Here is a 21,507-nt window from a genome sequence, read left to right on the forward strand (position 1 = left end):
AGGAATTGCCCAAGTGAAGAGTAGAGAAGGTGACTCTACTCCCCCAGGGCCGAGTTAATGGGCGTGTATGATCCCACACCCAAAGGCTTAACACTACCACTACTACAAATATAAATAAAACAACATTCAGTTGTTGTATCTTGTAAATACTAATTCTAGAATACATTTATGTACTCGCCACTACAGGGCATTTTGTCGGTATAAGATATATTTTATTTAAAAGATACATCAACATTACACAGTTCATCATTTTAATACAAATAAAAAACAATTGACATGTCAGTGACGTCATGCACAAAATGACAAGGACAGAAACATTCATGTTATTGTTGTCTCTTTTTAATGGAGATGTAGAATTACCTTTAGTCTCTAGCGATGATTTACATAACAATACAATGAAGTTTCTTGATAGTTGTCTTCGATACAACTCTTTTAAAATATTTTAATCATGAAATGAGGGAAAATACAAGTAACCCTACAATGTAGATTATTTAAAGAGTTTCTTAATGGTTGTCTTCAACACAATTCTTATGTTTTAAACATAAGTGAGAAATACTAAAGAGTAGTTGTTTGTGAGACTATAAACTACTTGGAAATACTGAGTAACTAAATATTGTTACGTTTTCAACATTAATTCACATGTTTATAAATAATATAAAATAGAAGTCACTGAGAAACACTTCTACATGTAGAACAGTTAGTTCTAAGCAACAAAACTTGCGGAATAAAAATTGCAATAGAAGTTTCCAGACACGAGTTTCTTGACGGTTGTTCTTTGATTGAACGTAATAATACGCAACATCACGGCTTTAATCAGAGTAAGCAGAGATGCACATTACGTCATGTAATGCCCTTACCTATACAAAATACACCCACTCTTCACCATTTGTGTTATAAGTCCCATGTAATAGGGGGTGAGCCTATTGCCATATAGTGGGCACAATTCCAGACTTCGTGCAACTGCTGGGAAATTTTCGAAAAACCGAAAAAAGCTCAGTTGTTCTTTGACCGACCCGGGAATCGAGACCCCTTCTCCAGCAGTCGCACTTGCGACTACTCTACCAACGAGGCAGTCATCATATTAAGAAAAACCATTTGTTTTACAGTTAATACCGGTAGCATGATGATGACTGAAGAATTTAACTTATCTGCTAGTGCTAGCTTCACGAACTAATGAGTTTCTTGACGGTTGTCTTCGATACAAGGTTGATCGAACATAAATATTTGATCGTCTACCTATATCTTCCAAACGTATTAAATTTACGTCTAGATACGAGTTTCTTACCTTCTTTTGAAGGAATTATTATAAAAAATTTATTGTATAGGAAACATTTTATAAGTAGCCATTTATCAGATTACAAGCTACTTGGAAATACTCATTCTGCAAAACAGGAGAGGGGCAAACCCTTAAGACATGACATAGACACACGACAAATACCGACAATAAGTTTCAGTTTTTTTTATATTGACTAAGGATGTCTCCCCAGTCGTCTAATAACAAGGAATCATTATGGAAGTCTTCAGTGCCACTGTAATTATGAATAACGAGATCATTCCATTCCAAGACAAGTTAGTTTCTTGATGTTTGTTCTTCGATAGAACTCTTATACAATACTTTAACGTATAATAAATTACGTTTTACGTATTATACAATACTTTAATCATAGAATACATTACGTGAGATACATCAGTCAGTAGCTGCACAATGTACATACATACGTAGGAAAATATTTACATATTCCACGTAGAAACAGCACTTCAACACGACACATACAAACAAGAATGTAGTTCAAGAGACAAGAGAGATATATGTATGTACTAAGTTTATACTAGCCGGGACACAACACACCCCAAATATTATACTTTATGACGTCACAGTCCACCCAGTACGTTTCTTGACGGTTGTCTTCGATACAACGTTGACAGAACATATAGTACCTAGCTGTGTATGTGGCTACACACCACTGTGGAATACTGACTAGGTAAGTCTCATGTCTACACAAGTGAGTATAAAATAATTGATCCATACCGTGTTGAGATGTTCACAGACAATAACAAAAGAAGTTGCATTAGCTGCACAAGTTTACTTTATATTCGGTAGCTCCCTTATACATATAAAGATCGTATAATATTTAGATCACTCAATAAGTTTCTTGATAGTTGTCTTTTGATACATATTACTGTATTACATGAAATGTTGAGATATTACACATGGATATTCCGGAAAAGACATCACTGAGAAATAAGGTTCATTAGAGTACTTCACTTCTTTACTTTACTAGGGAATATTTAAGAAATGCATTGGATTTCCAGTATTTTACTCTGCGCTCGACGCTTGCTTTAAACGCATGCCTCTACTACGAGACACGTCTGCTACGCAGGCACGCCCCGCCCACATCTCGTAGCTCTGTCTGCTACGCGGTAGAGCTACGCCGTAGTACTTCACATACTGAGTTACCGCTATAACTAGAAATGAAACGGTAATCATACGTTCACTTTATACTCTCTGTGTTTCTTGACGGTTGTCTTCGATACAACGCTTGTATAATATATCAATTACGAAACAAGGGGAGAATATTACTTGAAAATACTGATTGAGTCAACCTCATCGGGCACCATATATGTGATATGGGCCTCGTTGAACAAATTCATTGGAGTTCCAACGTTTGGGGAAACAGTTGATTTTTCACAATATATTAATATTGGTATTTATTAATTGAATATGAATATCAATTGGACGAACTGGGCTAAATTAAAACAAAAACTTATTACATAGATAAGACAATATAATTCACGCGACAAACATCGACGCACACAACTAGAACAAACTAGTCTGTCGCTACACTACTCAACGTTTCTTACTGGTTGTCTTCGCTACAACTTTAATAAATACAATATTTTTATGTCGCACGTAATAACGACAAAGACAAGACGGGGAATGCTTCATAACTATAATCCTGTTCGGAATAATGTTGCTGTACGTATATAATGGCAATACAAAACGTTTCTTGACGGTTGTCTTTGACAGAGACCTAATTTTCATATTACACACATGAAATATTGAGAGTTGGAATATAGATATTCTGTGCATAACGACCACTTTAGTATCGTTCTAAGTGGGGAAATTGTCGTTGTACGTATATCGCATCAAGACGTTCTTAGAAATGATGACCGATGTATCTCGTATGTCAAACATTTTATCAGGACCGGCTTTGGAACCCAAGATATGACATAGACGACGAAACAATACAGACAATATAATTCATACGACATATATCGACACACACACAAGTCCGTATATAGTGAACATTTGCCATAGTAGCAGTCAGTAATATTGTCTCTGAGACATGGAACAATGCACAGGTTCTAATGGTAATGAACCACAGGCAGATCTATTTTTACATTTCAAAGATTATATTAAGTTTCTTGATGGTTGTCTTCGATACAACTTGTAAAGTTTCGTATTATTTAAATACATTTGAGACTGCAAACTATTATTAGGGTCAGTCTGACGTGGAACTTTCAAAATGTAATGTATGTTTCATTATCAGTTTAAGTATTCACTGAACTATATGTAGATTTAGACATAGATAAAGACAATATAATTCACGCGACAAATATCGACGCACACAATTAGAACAAGCACGAATCATCGGTTGTGGTTTCTTTATAATTGTTCTTCAATACAACTTTTAGACGAAATTTTGATCATTAAATATGTTAGAAATACATATGTGGCTTTCTCATTAACCCTTGGAAAACATTACAACACCACATTTCTAAGACAGCAGAGTTTCTTGACAGTTGTTCCTCGATAGAACTCAATATAGATACGATTCTAAACGTTTCACATACATTAAACATTAAGTACATATCTCAATGTATTTCTAAATACTGAAAAGGATATCTTGTGTAGAACGACCGTAGAGCAGTATCCTCCTCCTCAGTCGTACATTCTTGACAGAATGCTCGTGGTTGACAATGATGCATTTTCCCTGGATATCGTAGCTCTCGCGATGTGCCTCCACTTGTTGCGGTCTTCACCCGTAACCCTGGGCACGGGTTCCGCGTTATACCCCGCAGGACTGGGTCCCTGCTGAACTTCGCCATCTACACACTCCGGCCTACTGAAGTGTAAGATGCCCACCCCCGCGACATGGACGCGCCAGACAGGAATTGCCCAAGTGAAGAGTAGAGAAGGTGACTCTACTCCCCCCAGGGCCGAGTTAATGGGCGTGTATGATCCCACACCCAAAGGCTTAACACTACCACTACTACAAATATAAATAAAACAACATTCAGTTGTTGTATCTTTTTTTTTTAAGTTAAGTTTCATTTATTGTTTACACTACAGTATTCTTATATTTGTTCTATTTTGTGAATTTTGTGTTTTTTTTTACGGATCGGTAAGTAGGGGACATAGATTTTAAATGTTTGTTCTTATTATAATCTAGGTCGTATTTAAAATGTTATCTTCTAGGTTTCATAGATTGTTGACAAACATGATATTATTGTAACTGTAAATAACGAATTATAAATTAACATTTATACCATTTTGAAATGATTATGGTTTACATTTTTAGACATAAAATGGAATGAATTGAAAGCCTATTTAATTATTGTGTACAGACTTTCAATGTAAACGCAGTACTGAGATACCACTCCCGCGACTGGATCCTCTTTTACTTTCTCTAAAAACTCAATATCTTAATAACAAAGCTCAAAATAGCCAAGAAATAGTTATTTATTTATTTATTCAAAGTAAAATAGTATAACATTACAGTTATTACACCAAAGCGTTATACATTTCATATTATAATACCAAATTAAATTCGGCAAAAAATAATAAAACCATAAAATACAAATAGTACAAATAAAAAGAATACAAAATACAAAATACAAAAAGAACAAACAGTAAAGGAAAAAAAAAGATAACTTAAAAACTAAAATATACCAGTTAAGGCCACACTATACAATAAAAAATGCCGTAACATCGGCTATTCTAGTCAAAATACGATTAGTACAATGGTGTCGCCATACAAATCGTAGATATAAAGAGTACACACGCATCGATAAGCATGTTCTAAAAATAAATTGTTGAGTCACCACACCGGTTGGTTACAAAAAATACTACGGTATTGTAGTAAAATATTGTACTGAAGAATAATTTCAGATTGCCATTCGCCAACGTCCATACCATGTTGAAAGCACCGGTTCTCGTCCGATCACCGAAGTTAAGCAACATCGGGCGCGGTTAGTACTTGGATGGGTGACCGCCTGGGAATACCGCGGGACGTTAGCCTTTTGCTATTTCTATTCGCTGTAGTTTTGTTCAAAAACACTTTATTTGAAGTAAATTTTTTGGTGTGCAGAATTTAGAAATAAATTCACGACACGTTGGATAGCCAAAAAATTAACTGTGAACTTGTGAAGTCATAAAATATTATTTCAAGTAACTTTTTATGGTAATAAAATAGATTATAAAATTAAACGCATTATATGTATTTAGTAAAGGCACATAAAATATTAATTAACCAAAAAACATCTACACCTAGAAATCCAAAATCCTCTATCTACTCTTTGAATTTTAAGGAACAAATATAAGATTTTTAATAAAATATAAAGGTCCTGAAAACTCTATCGTAGATAACAATATCTAACAATGTGCGGTATGTGTCGATATCAATACAATCTATAAATAAACACCTAGCAGTTATAAAAAAATATGACCTTGATTCACCAAATATTGTACTGAAGATTAATTTTAGCTCAGCATTCGCCAACGTCCATACCATGTTGAAAGCACCGGTTCTCGTCCGATCACCGAAGTTAAGCAACATCGGGCGCGGTTAGTACTTGGATGGGTGACCGCCTGGGAATACCGCGTGACGTTAGCCTTTTGCCGTTTTACTCAAAACTCTACTTTAGTATTTTTTTTAAAGAACATAGCCTTTTGCCGTTTTACTCAAAACTCTACTTTAGTATTTTTTTTAAAGAACATTAGTTTTTTTTAAGTTATGTTTTGATGTATTTATTCAACCAACCTTCCACTAACCAAGTCTTAGAATTATTTATAGACATTCGTCACTCCTTAGAACAGAGTCAAAAATATGAAAATTTCAAAAAAAAAAATACAGATACAATAAGTCTCATCACACCTGCATGTGCATTGGAAGTGAGACGTGGAACGTTTAATGACGTCATAACCAGAGACACTCATGTTTACAGAGAAACTGATGTTTAATTTCAAACAGACACCACGATAAAGACAATATAATTCATACGACATATATCGACGCACACATTAGAACAAGCACGGCGGACGGTACATTGTTAATAATACGGTACATCGTTAATAATAAGTGGGAAGTTACAAATATTCTTGTAGTCTGAATATTCGTATTTGTATACATTCTCTGCGTATATGTACAGCTATGTAACATGTTTATATAAAGATGTCACGAATGTATTTGTAGTTTCTTGACGGTTGTCTTGATTGACGTATAAAACTCCAAATTAGCTGCAGGCAATTTCATGGAAAGCTGATAGTTTTGTCACTACAAGTCATTGCAACTAAACAGCCGTCGAAAGAGAAACAATAGCAGGTTTACTGCTAGACTGACCAAAGAGTTTCTTGTCGGTTGTCTTCGATACAATTGTATGCTTGAATGTCTTTACGACATGGAATATAATTATTTTTTTTTTATCAACATTGAAATTGACATCATTGTGGAATAGTTATACGTTGTATATAACCTCAACTGGTTCTAAGTTGGGAAATTCTTGTTTATAATACTTCAAGGCGTTCTTAGAGAGACTTTAATGGGCATGTATCCCTAAATTATGATTAGTATTATTTTAATAATTATTACCATCGTTCTAACATTTCTAATACCGTTACTAATAAATATTAATTCAAGGTATCCATCAGACGATACCCTGAACAGTAAAGATCACCTATTACCGAGGGAAAACGACATACTTTAGTAGAATAAACGAGTTTCTTGACGGTTGTCTTCGATACAAACTTACAGACTCACTGAGCGTAACAGTTTCATTACATGAACTGCACAAGTTGCTCGACATAATGTTAATTAATGCGACGGACACGTTAGTCAGTAGCCGTTTACAAGACCGTTTACACATAGGAACGTATATTTATACATTCCATTAAATATTAAACATTTCAATAGAAATGCTCCAGGTACAATGACCACTTTGACTGTCATCCTATATCCCCACATACAAATGTATTTTAAGTACTATACTGGTATATTGCCAAAAATATTATCAAAATGAGTTATTGATTAAACCACAATATAATTCAGGCGACAAATATCGACGCACACAATTAGAACAAACACACATGTTGAATCATCGGCAGTCACCATCGGTTATATTCGATACAACTTTGGAATACATAGTAAGTACATACGAAGGAAACATTGAAATAATATATAATTGTGTGAGTACAGACCACATACAGACAACGACTGGGTGAGTGTCATCAGGTGCTGGGTGTGTAGGAGACAAGGAATATAAACAATCCATCGAGTTTACACATTTCTAGACAACATTTAATATTGACAATTGAAAGGTCAATGACCTCTGGGAAATATGTGCTGTAAGTCGCTCACACAGCGACATAAAGTAACATCACCACACCCGGAGTTACATGTAGCAAGCTGGAGTGGCAGTGGGCCGGTCACATTTGTCGAGGAACCGATGACCGTTGGGGTAAACGTGTTCTAGAGTGGAGACCGCGTGTAGGCAAGCGTAGTGTAGGGCGCCCTCCAGCTAGGTGGAGTGACGATATCCGCACCGATGGCTGGTAGTGGTTGGATGCGTAGAGCTGAAGATCGAGCTCAGTGGCGTACCATTGGAGAGGCCCACGCCCAGCAGTGGACGAGAACAGGCAAGTTTTCAAGATGAGGATGTACCCACTACCTACAATACAACATAAGGGACAATTGTGTTTCTTGATGGTTGTATTCGATACAACTTTAGACAATATTCGTATTATATGAACACGAAAGTAACATATTATTTTGTAAGTGGCAGTTAACTACCAACTGTTTAGAAATACTGACACATTATGTAATTGTTATAGATTTCATTTCATTTTATATCATTTATTCTTAACTAACACCTCTGGTGCCTGAATGTAGTGCTTCCTTCTAAGACATGAAACATTATTTAATCTTAGAAAATACTCAAAGCGCACACAATACTCATTGTACGAGTAATTGTTAAACAACTCCGAGCAATGATACTGAGAGGGAAATACAAATATCTTGAAGCCTCTGAGGCAAAGTACTTATTTATATATCGATATGTGCCTAACCTCTTCTTATACTGAGACGACCCAATGAAAGGTATAGAAATTAAAATTACACCCAGTCAATACTTTCAAACATCGACACACACAGCTAGAACTAGCAGACTCCCCGTGTACTAAACTGACTTGTTGCACAGTGGTACAACAGCAACAAGTAATGAAACTGTACTCTATACACTCGAGGCAGAAGCAATCGCCATCAGCTATATCGGAGCTGTCAGTAAACGGGAACACTGCATTGTAAGAACTGCTGAACATTAAGTAAATACCAAGGAGTCAATAATTACAACCATAATAAATAGACAAGTATCATTGAAACTGCGGAGGAGAATGGTAATATTGGAGACAATTTAGGTACTCCAGTTGACGGTTGTCTTCGACACAACTTGTAAAGTTTCGTATTATTTAAATACGTAGGAAACATTTGAGACTGCAAACTAATTGCAGGTACTGACTAGGTCATGTCAGTCTGAAACATCCGTGGAACTTGTATATTTCATTATCAGTTAAACATAAAATATTGATAGGAATGACCACGTGAAACGACATTTTTTATTATATAGACATAAATGATCTTTGTGTAGTCGGATGGTAACAAAACAAGAGGGGAAACTTAAGTACACTCATAATCACTCTATAAGTTTCTTGATAGTTGTCTTTCGATACATATTACTGTATTACATGAAATGTTGAGATATTACTCATGGATATTCCGGAATGAGGACTTTAATGGCGTAGCTTACACGTACTAGTAGAACGACATTAGCTGACTTATAGAGAATTAAAAGAAGGCATGCGCAAACATTGCAAACATCGACACACACAGCTAGAACAAGCACACACCCCGTGCACTGAACTTGCTGGTAGAACATTGTACTAGACGTTGTACTAACGTTAGCACTTGTCGTAGTAAACAGAGCACACGAGTGACTCCACTCGTACAATAAGTCTCATCACACCTGCATGTGGCATTGGAAGTGAGACGTGGGACGTTTAATGACGTCATAACCAGAGACACTGATGTTTATTTCCGCACCGATTTATACAACACTGAGACGAGTGCAAAATTTAGGTATAAAGACAATATAATTCACGCGACATATATCGACGCACACATTAGAACAAGCGGTTGACGGCACATCGTCACCAGCCTCTTGACAGTTGTCTTGTGTTTGACACAACTATGAAGATATTCGTATTGTGCGAATGCGAATGAATCCTTACATCTCATCAAGTAGCGACTGGAAGCAGACTCTGTCTGTCTCCGCGTGGAACAATTACATCACAATATTATTCATAGCACAATACAGTTTGTTGACAGTTGTCCTTCTATGGAACTCTATATGTTCAATTGTGTGCTTGCAAGCAACAAATATATTTTACAGTTACACTTATAGTTGTTATAAAACATACAACTTTGATTTCTTGTAATGTAACGTCAATGTATAATGACATTTAAAGTCATTCTGTAACCATCATAGCACACGGTTCTTCTTCGATGTAACATATATTTTATCTTAATACATATTTCATGTCACATGAAATACTGAAAAGGATATCTTGTGTAGAACGACCGTAGAGCAGCATCCTCCTCCTCAGTCGTACATTCTTGACAGAATGCTCGTGGTTGACAATGATGCATTTTCCCTGGATATCGTAGCTCTCGCGATGTGCCTCCACTTGTTGAGGTCTTTACCCGTAACCCTGGGCACGGGTTCCGCGTTATACCCCGCAGGACTGGGTCCCTGCTGAACTTCGCCATCTACACACTCCGGCCTACTGAAGTGTAAGATGCCCACCCCCGCGACATGGACGCGCCAGACAGGAATTGCCCAAGTGAAGAGTAGAGAAGGTGACTCTACTCCCCCAGGGCCGAGTTAATGGGCGTGTATGATCCCACACCCAAAGGCTTAATACTACCACTACTACAAATATAAATAAAACAACATTCAGTTGTTGTATCTTGTAAATACTAATTCTAGAATACATTTATGAACTCGCCATTACAGGGCATGTTGTCTGTATGAAATAATATATTTTATTTAAAAGATACATCAACATTACACAGTTCTCTCCTCACTCGGACATATTTTACATAGTACAAAGTAACGTTGTGTACATTAGTACTTTATATTTTGTGAAAAGATCGACAGAACCACTTTACTAAAAAATCATGACAAATATTTTTATGAAGAAAACTTACTTTCCCATACATTTTGGCGCATGTCACACAGAGACAAGACTAATTTCCATTATGTACAAAAAACAATTGACATGTCAGTGACGTCAGACCCGAAATGACAAAGACAGACGCATTCATTTCATATTTGTCTGTTTTGAATGAAAATTATGGTCAGACATTAAAAAAAATGGGACCACACTGACATCGTACTCTTTCAAACACAAAAAGAATTTCTCAAATCGGTCTATAACTGACGGAGATATCGATTAACATACATAAAAAAAAAAAAAATACGGTTGAATTGAGAACCTCCTTCTTTTTTTGAAGTCGGTTAATAAAGATACAACTTTTTTTCTTTTAATGATGATTTACATAACAATACAATGAAGTTTCTTGATAGTTGTCTTCGATACAACCCTTTTACAATATTTCAATCATGAAATGAGGGAAAATACAATTAACCCTACAATGTAGTTTATTTAAAGAGTTTGTTAATGGTTGTCTTCGATACAAACTTACAGACTCACTGAGCATAACAGTTTCATTATATGAACTACACAAATTTTATATCATAAATATTAGTGTTCCATCTCTTTTTTTTTTAATAAAGAGCCCATAGAGAAGAATCATTTAATAAGTCAGAATATAATTCATGACAATAGCAGCCAACAAAGTTTGGCATTTTTAGGTACTCCAGTTGACGAGAACTAGTTTCTTGACGGTTGTCTTCGATACAACTTGTAAAGTTTCGTATTATTTAAATACGTAGGAAACATTTGAGACTGCAAACTATTATTAGGGTTAGTCTGACGTGGAACTTTCAAAATGTAATGTATGTTTCATTATCAGTTTAAATATTGATAAAAATAATCATGTGGAACGACAAATGGTACCAAGTGTGGAAATTGTTGATTTACATATATCGCGTTAAAGTTAACACAGAAAAGACGATTGGCATCTGTAACATTAAATGTAACAAATAGCAACATTATGTATACTCCACTTCAGACGAGTACATACATGCCTTCATAAGTGGGGAAATCGTTGTTCATCTCATATTCTGATATACACACAGAATTAAAGAATGACAATTCACAAGAGAAGAATACATACAGACTTGGAAAAAATGCTTTCTCAACTAGTTTCTTGGCGGTTGTTCTCCGATAAACATGTAATATAAACATTTTAATCATAAAATACTTAGCTGGCCATTACATATGTAAGTAGCTGTACATCATATAACAAGCTACTTGGAAATACTGAACGGATGGCAAATGCCTTGTAAACATCTGAGAAATATTCAATGTGAATGATCACTTTAAATCATTAAAATGTGTTTAAACCTGGATCTGGACAGTAGAGATGATTGGGATAAGCGTTTTTGCTTTTCATTAGTTGTCAAGTTTCTTGACGGTTGTTCTCCAATACAACGCGACAAATATGTCGCACGAAGTAAACAATATTTTTTATGAGAAGAAGTAGTTGAAAAAAAAGAAGAAGAATAACTTTAAATAAGTAGGAAGTTACAAATATGTATGAAGTACAAAGATGTTACGAATGTATTTGTAGTTTCTTGACGGTTGTCTACGACACAAGCTAACGTGCAACACTCATAGAACATTAGATATAGTTGCAGTCAGTAATATTTTCGTACCAAATATCGACGCGCACAGCGTGACATCGAGCGCCTGAATGTAGTGCCGCCTTCTGAGACATGAAATGTTAAGAAACCGCTCTAGTAATGAGCTGAACTTTTTGATGACATAAACTATCGAATGAGTTTCTTGACGGTTGTCTTCGAAATAACTTCGATATATACTTTATGCATTAAGTTCCATTGCAGCAGAATGCGACATTGGAAGTTGTACATAGTACATTTAATAATACCGCGGAACTCTCAATATTCAATTATTACATGTGTCTATCACATAAAATACTGGATACATAATGTTGGAACACCACGTATAACTACAAATACTTGTATGTTCACAGAAATTACAATTATATAATCATCGATGTTTACCATCACTATAGAAATTTTGAAATGTTTTCAAATGTAGGAGTGGACAGAAGACGACTACGTCTGAAGTTTTTGTTTTGTTTTTCGAAATTTGACAAGTTTCTTGACGGTTGTCTTCGATACAACGTTGACAGAACATATAGTACCTAGCTGTGTATGTGGCTACACACCACTGAGGAATACTGACTAGGTAAGTCTCATGTCTACACAAATGTAGGCAACATCTGTTGAAACATTATTGTTTAACTTTAAGATTATCAAATGTAGAAAAAGTTCATATTATTATGTTCCATAAAGGACGACCACGTACAAAATACTCCATGTTTATCTTATATATATGTATAAGATTACATAATTAATGCAATTGTGTAAGATTCCGTAGGTACATTGAGTTGTACAGAGGTGACGTCATGTCACGTTTATGGGCGAAAACTAAATACAAGTAGACACACACAGCTAGAACAAGCACACACCGCGTGCACTGAACTTGCTGGTAGAACATTGATATATTGTATTGGTAACTTATTTACACTAACTATATTGGTAATAATGTTTAATTCGTGAGAAATATACAATGACCACGTAGAACGAGAAACAGTTGTAAGTGGAGAAATTATAGTTTTACATCTCCTCTTGAGGTCCCAGAATAAGACGATACCAGTATTCTTATGGAACACTGATTGTACCACATTCATGGACACAATATTGTCACGTTTGACTGATGTGTAAAGTTATAAATACGTTTCATGCACATTTCATGGAAAGATGATATATTTATAAGAACAAGCCACTGCAATTAAAGGATGAAGGAGGATCACAAAAGAAACTTAACAATCTGATTCAACTTCGAGACTGACCAAAGAGTTTCTTGACGGTTGTCTTCGATACAAGTTACACGATACTAAGATACTAAGAAGATGTTTAATGTACATTTGTTTATCAGTTCAAATATTGATAGCAATGGCTGCGTTGGACGACAAATAGTTGTAAGTGGGGAACTCGGACACCTTCGCATGTCCCTCAAATATTGTCCACATAGAACAACCTCTTCATGACACGTGGAGTGTATAACTAATTCATTGGATTCATTAGAATGGTTCCCAACATAATTGTATATTGTTATATCGTACCAAATACACATAGAACCGACAGCGGCAGTCGATACAAGTAGAGGAATCGCAGTTGAAATACAGGAAAATATTTTAACTCTGCTTACATTTGATAGAGTACGAAGAAGTTTCTTGACGGTTGTCCTTCACAGAACTCTTTTACGACATTTCAGTCATGAAATGTGTAGGAAATATTTATTTGTAGCGGACCATGAGACATGGAATACAAATAGTACAGAAATATGTTCTATATTACATTAAATGTTTACAAATTACACAATACATGGTTATACTGGACACATGGAAGTAGTACTTTAATGGCGTGCTAATATATATCGTGTTCATATATTCACACAAAAATGCATTAAGAACACTTTTAACTGTGTTAAATTGAAACATAGACAACACCTCTTCATTGCCTAATCATAGATAAAGACAATATAATTCATACGACATATATCGACGCACACAATTAGAACAAACACAACTTAGCACATTGCTTGACGGTTGTCTTCGATACAACTTTGGAAGTATTCGTCCTACGCAAATATGAAGAAATCATTACATCACATCTAGCGACTGGAAGTGGAGGCTGACTTTAGCGGGACATTACTGTTTTAATCATTTCAGTAACACGTATTTCATCGAGGAGTTTCTTGACGGTTGTCTTCTATCTAAGTTCTAAGTGTAGAACTTGTTGATTGATATCACGTCCAAGTTGACACAGAAAACCCGAACTATAGTATTTACCATAATACTTTATTAATTTGTATATTCAATATACTTGAAAATACCGACTAGGTCAGTCGTCTTGTGGGACTTACAATATCTCACATACACGAGACACTACTGAGAGCTTTTAGTTAAAGCACATGATATTCAATGAGTTTCTTGACGGTTGTTCTACGATGTAACACATATTTTATCTTAATACATATTTCATATCACATGAAATACTGAAAAGGATATCTTGTGTAGAACGACCGTAGAGCAGCATACTCCTCCTCAGTCGTACATTCTTGACAGAATGCTCGTGGTTGACAATGATGCATTTTCCTGGATATCGTAGCTCTCGCGATGTGCCTCCACTTGTTGAAGTCTTCACCCGTAACCCTGGGCACGGGTTCCGCGTTATACCCCGCAGGACTGGGTCCCTGCTGAACTTCGCCATCTACACACTCCGGCCTACTGAAGTGTAAGATGCCCACCCCCGCGACATGGACGCGCCAGACAGGAATTGCCCAAGTGAAGAGTAGAGAAGGTGACTCTACTCCCCCCAGGGCCGAGTAAATGGGCGTGTATGATCCCACGCCCAAAGGCAATTAACACTACCACTACTACAAATACAAATAAAACAACATTCAGTTGTTGTATCTTGTAAATACTAATTCTAGAATACATTTATGTACTCGCCATTACAGGGCATTTTTTCAGTATGAAATATATTTTATTTAAAAGATACATCAACATTACACAGTTCTCTCCTCACTCGGACATATTTTACATAGTACAAAGTAAGTTTGTTTTTTAAACTACTAGAGTACATTAGTATTTTATATTTTGCGAATCGACAAAAACAGTTTAATAAAAAATCATGAATATACTTAACAAAAACAAATGAAATGTCAGTGACGTCAGACCCGAAACAACAAGGACAGAAACATTTATGTTATTGTTGTCTCTTTTTAATGGAGATGTAGAATTACCTTTACCGATCGGTAAATTTGCTTACGAGCCGTAGAATTTTGACACATTTTGTATGGAGCTTATGTCAAAATTCTACGGCTCGTAAGCAAATTTACCGATCGGTACCGGTAAACTATGGCAACTTTACCAGACCCTTGGCAACTTTACCATACTATAGGTATTCGGTATAAACTCATTTATCTAAAAATCTACCCACTAGAATTCTGTTTTGTAATAGTAGTATTTTTTAGACTTTAAAAGGAAATATTTACTATATTTTGCGTAGACGTAAGACTGCTATTATGCCAGTACTGGCCGTCACAATGTATGCGTGAAAATGTGCTAAAAGTTAGTAGTTCCTAAATTGTACTCACAGAGCCTAAATTATTTGTCACAGGTGAGTGAAATTTTGATCTTGTATGTATAATATAGTTGGGATTACTGTTGTAATGTCAGCAATTGCTTTTTCTTTAATTTATTGATAAATAATCGCTTCGGTAATGTTGACACAGGTTAGGTAAAGTTGCCACGGCCTGCTTTGTGGCAACTTTACCTACAGTTAGGGTTGGCAATAAATGTTTTTTTCTTGTTTGTGTGTATGTAACCATTTTCGAATACCTAAATTTCCCAGCATGATAGTGAATATCCTGGATTATAAGTTATAATGTATTTAATAATACCTTTTGTTTTAGAGCCAAAATGGCTCACATGAAACAAAACCGCAGAAAACTCGGAGCTAGACAATATAAAAAGAATACGAAAGTAATGTTAAAATTAGCTATGGAGATAGTGAAGTCAAAAAATTAAAAAGTCAAAAGATTAAACATTATTTTGTAGGATTTTTATACAATTTTAAACATAAATACTTAAAATTTTAGAACTTAATTTAGTTTAAAAGGGAACAATATTTATGTCAGATATTTATGCTTTTTTTTTACTTTAGGTTTAAGGTTTATAATTTTTTTTTTAAATATACATTTTTTTTTTTTTTTTTTTTAGAGGGACAAGCCCGCCACAACCTCCCATACCGCTGCAACTCCTGTAAGCCAGGATCTACAGTAGATACAAACATGAAAACACCGGAACACTGAAGTCCGGCGCGTCCCAGGGAAATGAATGACTGTCTTGGATCCCGCAACGAAACAAATCAGAAGATGTTATTAGAGGAAAAGAAAAGAAAACGATAGTTTCTACTTCCCTCGGTGAATTTAATGCAGGAGACAGGATGACTTAAGCCTTAAGGCACAAAAGAGACTGCACAACTGGGAGAAGCCCAGTCGCCAAGCACCACGGAAATTTTACTTAAAACTAAAATATTAAATGCTAATACTAAATGGGTCCTATGCGTGAGTCAGATACTTTCGCAAACAAATGTAGGTTTTTTCTAACATACATAAGATTTTCATAAATAAATTGACATGGAACGGTCATAATATTGATCTCCTTAAACTTTTCTCTGAGAGATTCGCGACGACCTAGGTTGTAAATAGCTCTGACGGCTCGCTTTTGTAGGATAAAGATAGACTCAACATCAGCAGCCTGTCCCCACAGCAAAATACCATACGACATGATGCTATGGAAGTAACTGAAGTATACTAGTCTTGCCGTGTCTATGTCAGTTAGCTGTCTGATCTTCCAGACAGCATAAGCTGCAGAGCTGAATCGTCCCGCTAGCGATGTAATGTGAGGACCCCATTGCAATTTGTCATCTACAGTGATTCCTAGGAAAGTAGTCTCTTTTACAAATTCTAATTTCTGACTATTTAATAATACATCGCATTGGTTAGTCTTAACATTTGGCAAAACAAATCTAATACATTTTGTCTTTTTATCATTTAATACTAGGTTATTTGATGTAAACCAATTTTGAACCTTCAGCATATCTTCCACATCTCATTTTTGAAGAGATCCCGCATATCTTCCACATCTCATTTTTGAAGAGATCCCGCGAGATCGGGAACTATGTGGTTAAAACCAAAAATTTGCCGGAAGTTACTATTCCACGCGAACGAAGTCGCGGGCAAAAGCTAGTCTTTTAATAAATTCATTATCATCATTATTCATTTGAAACATGGATATGTGGAGAACCATTGTAATGGTGCCATATACAGGGAAACAGTTGCTTGTTCTGAACAAGCTCCTGAATGGAGAAATACTGACGAATACATTAGTATTGGGATACAAAGATATTAATTTAGTGCTAAAGTGTATTTGGCAAAACAATAGATGAAGAAAAGTTAACATTTACAAAGACAATATAATTCACGCGACAAATATCGACGCACACAATTAGAACAAGCGCGGTTGTCACTAGCACATTGCTTGACGGTTGCCTTCGATGCAGCTTTGAGATTATTCGTCCTACGCAAATATGAAGAAATCATTACATCACACAACGCAACAATATTGACGTCAGTGTCATTTTATGAAATGCAGATTGCGTGTCTTTGTGTAGCGAACAGTTTCTTGACGATTGTCTTTTATACAACTTTAGAAAATATCCACATTATGTAAATACAAAGGAAACATGTAAGTAGCTGTCTATAGCAATACAAGCTCTATACATGGAAATACTGATTACGTACATCTCATCTGACACCTTTAAGGTAACGTTTAATAAACCATTACATTTGATAACTTCAGTAACAGAACATATCTCTCATCTATTCCTATTCTTACATCACATAGTTTCTTGCCGGTTGTCTTCGACACAACTTTGGTAAACATCGAGAAACAACCGCATTTTCTGTGAATCGAATGATAAAGTTTTTTTTACAATTCATAGACTGCTCAACAAGTTTAAAACGTGTTGAAAGAGGCAAAGAAGACTGGGTAAAGCGGACCCGTGGCCTTACGCGGAGTCATGCCCGTTTCTCGCCTCAGACGTAGTGGACAACTTCTATTCAGGTGTTTCATAGCATTGTAAGAGTTGATCATGAATTAATGAGTTTCTTGACGGTTGTCTTCGATACAAGGTTGATCGAATATAATAGAGAGGTGACAGTTATAAATCGATGTATCATTTATTTTATCTTAATACATATTTCATATCACATGAAATATTGAAAAGGATATCTTGTGTAGAACGACCGTAGAGCAGCATCCTCCTCCTCAGTCGTACATTCTTGACAGAATGCTCGTGGTTGACAATAATGCATTTCCCTGAATATCGTAGCTCTCGCGATGCGCCTCCACTTGTTGAGGTCTTCACCCGTAACCCTGGGCACAGGTTCCGCGTTATACCCCGCAGGACTGGGTCCCTGCTGAACTTCGCCATCTACACACTCCGGCCTACTGAAGTGTAAGATGCCAGACAGGAATTGCCCAAGTGAAGAGTAGAGAAGGTGACTCTACTCCCCCCAGGGCCGAGTTAATGGGCGTGTATGATCCCACACCCAAAGGCTTAACACTACCACTACTACAAATATAAATAAAACAACATTCAGTTGTTGCATCTTGTAAATACTAATTCTAGAATACATTTATGTACTCGCCATTACAGGGCATTCTGTCGGTATGAAATATGTATTATTTAAAAGATACATCAACATTACACAGTTCTCTCCTCACTCGGACATATTTTACATAGTACAAAGTAAGTTTGTGTTAAAACTACTAGAGTACATTAGTACTTTACATTTTGCGAAAAGATCGACACAAACACTTTATTAAAAAACTAGCTTTTGCCCGCGACTTCGTTCGCGTGGAATAGTGACTTCCGGCAATTTTTTGGTTTTAACCACATAGTTCCCAATCTCGCGGAATCTCTTCAAAAATGAGACGTAGAAGATATTCCAGGGAACTCTTCAAAAATCAACATAATGAGCTCTGCGTTTGAATTTAATAGATGTATACTCACTTAGGGCATTGAAAAATTAAAAATGGACTTAAAGTAAAGAAATATTATAATCTTTCCGAACTTAAGATGAAAACTAACTTAAAACTAAAGAAAGCTACGAATTACGAATTTATAACATTTAAAAAAGAAATTATATTACAACCTATCCTCTATGCTATAATAACCAAGCTTAAACTAAATAATTTAAAAGAAACGACTTAAATCTAATCTATCTAATTAATTAATAAATTAGACTTACAATTTTATTAAAAAACTAATTACAGTAACTACTAATAATCGATATCAAACTAAACCTACGTTAAATAATTTAACCAGAAAACCAGAAAAACCCAACAAATAAACTTATTAATTGACAAATACAACGAAACCAATTTATTTAGAATATACGAAACAGCAGGACCACTACAGTCAAATAATCATACGACTGATAATACACTTTTTCTACGATAGTACCGAAGCGCTCGGCCGATACCCAACCAAATGAATGTAACGAAACCATAGCGCGGTCTATTTCTATTTTTATTTTTTGATTTTTGAAATAAAACTATCCCATGTCCTTTCTAAGGTTCTAAACTATATCTGTACCAAATTTCAACCAAATCCGTCAAATAGTGGCCGAGATTAATGGTATAAGCATAGAATAGTGTTCGACGTGATTCTTTAATTTGACATAATTTTTTTATTTATGAACCGATTGACATGAAACAAACACTAAATGTAAATTGAAGCATACCATAATATATTCGTGAAAACCGCATCCAACTCGGATCAGCCGTTTCTGAGATTAGCGCGCATAGACACACAGACAAACAGACAAACAGACAAACAGATAAACAGATAAACAGACAAACAGACAAAAAAAAAGTTAATTACATTTTTGGGTTCGACATCGACATAACAATAACCCCTGCTATTTTTTTTATTTTTATTTTTAATGTACAGACAGCACTTTTCTACGATTTTATTATATGTATAGATATAGATCATGACAAAACTTACTTCCCCATACATTTTGACGCATGTCGCACAGAGACAAGACTAATTTCCATTATGTACGTTTAACAAAAAACAAATGACATGTCAGTGACATCATGTATAAAATGACAAGGACAGAAATATTTATGTTATTGCTGTCTCTTTTTAACGGAGGTGTAGATATTACTTTCTTCCACAGTGATGATTTACAAAATAATACAATGAAGTTTCTTGACGGTTGTCCTTCGATACAACTCGAACAATATTTTGTATAACGAGTCTCACTGGGAATGAATATACGATTGTCTTTTAAGACAATTTGAGAAATTAGAATCTTTATAATAATATATTTTTTCGATTATTCCATGAGAACCAAAGTAATAAAACATCTTAAAATTTAAGTTTACACATAACTAAATGAAGTTTCTTGATAGTTGTCTTTGATACAACTCTTCTACAATATTTCAATCATGAAATGAGGGAAAATACAAGTAACCTACAATGTAGATTATTTAAAGAGTTTCTTAATGGTTGTCTTCAACACAATTCTTATGTTTTAAACATAAGTGGGAAATATTAAAGAGTAGTTGTTTGTGAGACTACAAACTACTTGGAAATACTGAGTAATTAAATATGGAATTACCACATAGAACGACAAATAGTTCCGTAGTGGGGAAGTAGTTCATTTTTTTTTAATACATTCATTTAAATAGAGCAGCAAAATCAGAAGAGTGATAATTTTTACCTAACTTTAGTAGAATGAACGAGTTTCTTGACGGTTGTCTTCGATACAACTTGTAAAGTTTCGTATCATTTAAATACATTTGAGACTGCAAACTATTATTAGAGTCAGTCTGACGTGGAACTTTCAAAATGTAATGTATGTTTCATTATCAGTTTAAATATTGATAAGAATAATCACGTGGAACGACAAATGGTACTAAGTGTTCCCACTTAGTTATTTTTTATTCATTAATTGTTGATTCTTGAAATGGTGAGGACACAAAACATTCGTCTGTATATATTTGTCTGACTTAGAGACGAGCTCAACACTTGAAAGAAAATGCTTGCTCAACTAGTTTCTTGGCGGTTGTTCTCCGATAAACATGGTATATAAACATTTTAATCATGAAATATGTAGCGATCATTACATAAGTAGCTGTACATGGCACTACAAACTACTTGGAAATACTGAGTAAGTCTCAGCGGACGACAAAATGAAGAAAGGCGCCCCGCCTTGTGAGACATGGAATATTTAGGTTTGATAAACTAGCAACATCCAATTATCTATACATATAATAAAATCGTAGAAAAGTGCTGTCTGTACATTGAAAATAA

At 35.2% G+C, this 21,507-nt stretch overlaps 1 protein-coding gene and 2 non-coding genes across 3 annotated transcripts in view; all 3 read left to right on the forward strand.

Moving 5' to 3' along the window:
• LOC126911787 (uncharacterized) overlaps positions 1–21,507 on the forward strand; it is a 154,459-nt gene that overhangs the window by 117,979 nt on the left and 14,973 nt on the right. The window lies entirely within an intron of this gene.
• Positions 5,184–5,302, forward strand: LOC118281289 (5S ribosomal RNA). The gene has a single exon (XR_004784209.2). It is a non-coding gene; the product is annotated as a 5S ribosomal RNA (ribosomal RNA).
• LOC126911911 (5S ribosomal RNA) lies at positions 5,779–5,897 on the forward strand. The gene has a single exon (XR_007706419.1). It is a non-coding gene; the product is annotated as a 5S ribosomal RNA (ribosomal RNA).

The sequence above is a fragment of the Spodoptera frugiperda genome, chromosome 19 (genome assembly GCF_023101765.2).
Source record: "Spodoptera frugiperda isolate SF20-4 chromosome 19, AGI-APGP_CSIRO_Sfru_2.0, whole genome shotgun sequence".
NCBI classification, from domain to species: Eukaryota; Metazoa; Arthropoda; class Insecta; order Lepidoptera; family Noctuidae; genus Spodoptera; species Spodoptera frugiperda.